This window comes from Podarcis filfolensis, assembly GCF_964270895.1.
Source record: "Podarcis filfolensis genome assembly, chromosome: 9".
In the NCBI taxonomy this organism is placed as follows: domain Eukaryota; kingdom Metazoa; phylum Chordata; class Lepidosauria; order Squamata; family Lacertidae; genus Podarcis; species Podarcis filfolensis.
Window position 1 is genome coordinate 39035128 of NC_139610.1, and position 4869 is coordinate 39039996.

The following is a 4869-nucleotide window of genomic DNA, read 5'->3' on the forward strand; positions in this document are numbered from 1 at the left end:
CCCCTCCTGATTCCAGCACAAAGTGTCCCATTAACTAAAAAGTACATTTTAAATGTAGAAAGGGAAGTAAAAGACTTTAAATTTTGCTTCGTTCAATGAAGGGAAAGGTTTCTTTTATCCCTTTGATGAATATGCCTTGCAGGGGATGGCTGCCAGCAGATATCTGAGAAATTCTAGCCTGTTTGTTGGTTTACTGTCAGGGATTTTATTTTATTTTTCATTTTCACTGTGCCCTTGTATCTCCAAATAATAACTATGCATCTTTGCTGTTGATGAAATGTACACCCTGTCTTCCCAGGAGATCACAGTTATATAACTGCATTTTGCTCTCAATGATGTTTTACTACAGGATGTGTGTAGATGTCAGGGCAAATTGTGATCCAACCCTGCAATGGAAAAAGCAAGCGTGAATTGACTAACAATGGACCAAGTAAAGCTGTAGGCACCCTTTACAGAATGGAAGTTTCTCCTCATGAACAATTTTTTGATTTCTACTGAGGAGAAATTGGATACAAACTAGGCAAAATTGTGTGTATATTAAGAGAAACACACGTGAAAATGCTACAAATTCTCATGTGAACTTTTTTCCCTAAATCAGACATGTATGCAGAAATTGGGCAAACTTAAGATGGGGGCAGGGGGAGGGAGAAACTGTGAAAAGCTATGACTGGCAAGATTCATTCATCACTAAGTGTAGATAGCCCATTTTGCAGTTGTTTTGTGAGATTTAAGTGAGTTATGGACTCTACCAATCGCTCTTGGCCTCTTCTTCCCTTGGTCCCTCTTGCTTCTCTAGAAAGCAACTCTAACCCATTTCCAAGTAGGAAAAGGTATAGGCCTTATATCAGTTTCTTTTCTCTCTCCCCTCCCCCCTCCCCTTAATTGTAGTGAACAGAAAAACATGATCAGGAGTTCAGCAAGTAGAGAGGGAAGTTTTTTATCCTTTCACCCCCAGGCCCATTGAAAATCACCACCTCAACATTTGGTATTGGAGAAGTTGGCTACAGATTGTTATCTGAATCCCAGAAGTCTAGAAGAATTGCTATTTCAGTTACAGCTTACGCCAGTAGAGCAATGATGGATGCTACTAAATCATCCATCCCTGGAAGCATTACTTTGCATATTGGGGACCCTTTCTGTACAATTATGCCATCACATTTTCAACTACATTAGAGTAGGAAATCATAAATGACATATATTGCAAAAGATGAGTGGCAGCCTGGATTTCAGCGCAGAAAACATTACCAAGCTATATAGAAGTTCAATCAATAGTCTGAAATTGATTAAGAAAAATATTTAGGACCTAACAATAGCAAGACAAAACAAAAAGTATGATCTAAAATATGATCAAAAATAAAAAGGACAAGTACAAATATTCCATATTTTTCCAAAAAATAATAATAATTATAAATGGAAAATGAAAGACAAAGAAGAAAATAGAAACTCAAAGCAAGAAACTCAAATTAGCAAGAGGCGAAGGGAAAGTGAGCTTCATGTGGAGAAGGTTGGGACAGCTCCAGACCTTGTGAGGAAGACCTATAAATGCTAATCCTTGAGACACTATACCCAAAGTATAACTGTGAACATCATGCGGTTGTAACCTGAGACAATAAATCAGACCTAACAGAGAAGGAATTGTTTTATAGACCAGCTGTCTCACCATGACTTCAAAAGATGAGAGTAATGAGCCGGCATATGAAATGCTTGTGAGAGCACCCATAAACGATGATGAGTGGTTTATGCCTTGATCCCTGAATTCTCTTCCCTAAAGGCCAGCTCACATGACCTTTCAGTCTATGGAGTGAATGCAAGTACTTGCAAATCAACTTGGAAGTGGAAGAGACATGGTAAAAGTGCAAAGGCATTATCTAGGAAGTCCTCAGTTCAAATTTTACCATAGCTATGAACTTCTTAGGTGATTCTATCTCTAAACCTCAGGCCCAAACTTAAGAACAGGGATTTTAAGTTTGACTTACCTTAAAAGATTATTGCAAGGTAGGGTTGCCGTATTTCAAAAAGTAAAACGCTAGGACACCCCAAGCAGAGTTTTTTCCTTATTTATTATATCCATATCATCTAGATCTACAGTATATATGGCTTCTTTTCTGAGCTGGCAGGAGTCAATCATCCAACTACAGCTATTAGGGCTAGGGGCTGAGTGTAGTAAGAGTACATATTCCTAAGAGGCTCCAGGAGTCTTCCCTCAATATCTTGGTGTTGTAGTTGGGGCTCACCTTGTCATTGTCAGCTGTTCATTTACTGTCTAGAAATAACGGTCAAAAGACCACTGTGACCCTTGGCTGGCTGTTAGGTCCTCCTGGATTGCATTCAATGTAGTGCTACAGCTAAGCTGAAGATTTTCCTCCTGCTGTGCATCCCCTAAATCTGCATAGGGCAGTGATGGCCAAACTTGGCCCTTCAGCTGTTTCTGGACTACAACTCCCATCATCCCTAGCTAACAGGATGGAATTGTAGTCCCAAAACAGCTGGAGGACTAAGTTTGGCCATCACTAGCATAGGGGAAGAAGAGATGTCCAACTGTATGTGCAATTGTTTTGTTGAATACCACCTCCTGGCTTGTCTCTATTGGGGTCTAGCTCAGTGTCCCTCATTGGCCCTAACTCTCTGCCTGGGTCTTCACATTGTCAGCTACCATTGTTGGAATCACTAGGGTCATAGTTCATTTTGGGGTAAATATAGAAGAAATCACAGATTGGAGTGAGCCATTTCCTTTCCTGTTGAAGCGCTATTTTCTTGAAATGTAGAATTTATATAATTGGCATTAATTTATTCATTGGATTTATGTTTTATTCCTACCTAATTAATATATTCCATATGATGGTAGCAGAAACTCCAGTCACAGGATGAAGTGAATTATGTTTCCTTGACCACATCATACTTTGTTTATACTTTCATGAGTGATGCTTACTTTAGCAATGCCCACATTCCGGGGATTAAAGGAATTAAATGAGATTCTCTTCTGATTAGCCATGTCTTGCAGAGTGGCCACTTACACATCATCAAAAAGGAGGAACATCAGAGGGCACAAAATTGCAGAACATTTGCATATACTATTTTTAATCTATAGAAATAATTACTCAACTCATTTTGCGTGGAAAACAAAGGAAGGGTCACTGGCTGAACTGCACTGAGCACCTGCCGTTTGACATTGTTCTTCAGAGGAATTTTAAAAGTAAGTAAATACTTGGGAAATGTTCTTTATCTTCTTGAATATATCTGAGAGTGGCCTTTAGACCCCAGATCTCTCGTCTCCTCTCCAGATATGAAACGGCAGCCCTGGTTGGTTTGGGCTTCAGCTCTGCAGTCTGAATAGGAAGTGCAAGAGAAAAGCACCCCATACATATTGATCGATGCCAGGGTCCTCTGGGGAAATAATAGCCAATTAAAACTCTGGGTCACTGGACCTAGAATTCATCTACTGAAACTGATTTGTAGACTTAGCCCAGTTCATCTAGTGGTGACAACAGCAGAGCATGAAATCTTTGAGGAGGTTTACCTCTTATCAGGATGGAGGTAAACATACGTTGGAGTGTTGTCTCCATCATACCCTGCTTTTGAGTTAAGCAGATTTGAATAGCCAGTGCCGTAGAGAGAGTTCTGATATGCTTAGTCCTGAGGTTCATTAAAGTCAAACAGCGTGTATTTATTGCAGGGGTAGTTTAATTCCATTCCTGTCTGTTGCCTTGTGTTACAGGAATTGCCTTATCTTCTGCGCAAAGGAAGCATTTCACTGCCGTGACTCAGCAAGATTCCAAGAGCAAATAAATTTTGTGACGACTTCAAGCCAGCGAAAAGTGTGTTTGCAAGATGGAAGGAGGAAACAAGAAAGTGACAGAACCTATCACTCCATTCCCTCAGTGTATAAATGCATGTGCATCCCTGGAAAAGATGCTGTAGCCACAGCATGATCGAAATTTCAAAGTGTTGATCTAGTGAATAAACACTTATCCATCTATGATAGCTGCCTATGTGGTGTTACTCTCATTTCTATTAAAGGCAGTAAATGTGTGTTATAATTTATACACTATTATCCAACAAGTAAATTACTGTCCTCAAGGAGGCTCCTGGGTAATGGATCAGAGGATCTGTGTAGTAACAAAATTTAATCTGTTTAATACCAAACTGTAGAAACAAATTGGAATAGGCATACCTTGAAAAGATACACTACTTTGCACCTCCTAAACATTTATACCAAGGGCTGTTTAGATTATGTCTGAGCACAAAAAAAGAAGGAATGTATTTGCAACAAGATGAAACCTAGCCAAGCCAGCTTCCTTTCTTTTGCTGCAGAGGTCAAGCTAGACATTAACATCAGAGAACCATGACCAGATCTCCCTTGGTTTATTTAAAACTTAAAACAACCAGGGAAAGAGGAATCAAACTGGTGTTGATGTGTTGGGGGAGGCAGAGTTAACTCTTCTGTCCCACACCATTTTCTTGATCTAAACTGCCCTCCTCTCAAAACTGTTGTTTACCTCAGATGGAAAATATAGAAGTTGTCTGCTTTGTATGATAACTAGCATAGCAAATGTTTTTAACAAATATTCTTTTTAGTTTAACAGAAGAATTGTCTTAAAAATCTTCACTTCTGAATCACCCAGTCTTCCTTTCATCTGGAAATCTTAAATTTTGATTCACTTTTCTGGAAAATGACCAAATGGAGGGAAAGGATGCAGACCTCTTTACCTGTATGAAAGCAAATGATGTTAACTCAGCTACTAAATACTGAATTGTAAAAAGTGTAGATTTGTAGAGTAAAAGTGAAATTCCCCCATACAGTCAGACCACATTTGTGTTGAATGGCACCTTTAAAATAAGATATACTCTTATCCTAGCCAAACAGGTTCA

General features: G+C 39.2%; 1 long non-coding RNA gene across 1 annotated transcript; it reads left to right on the forward strand.

The window, feature by feature from the left end:
• Positions 1–3114: 3114 nt before the first annotated feature.
• On the forward strand, positions 3115–3981 carry LOC310770574. The gene is made up of 2 exons (XR_014552285.1): positions 3115–3193; positions 3716–3981. It is a non-coding gene; the product is annotated as an uncharacterized lncRNA (long non-coding RNA).
• Positions 3982–4869: the final 888 nt, after the last annotated feature.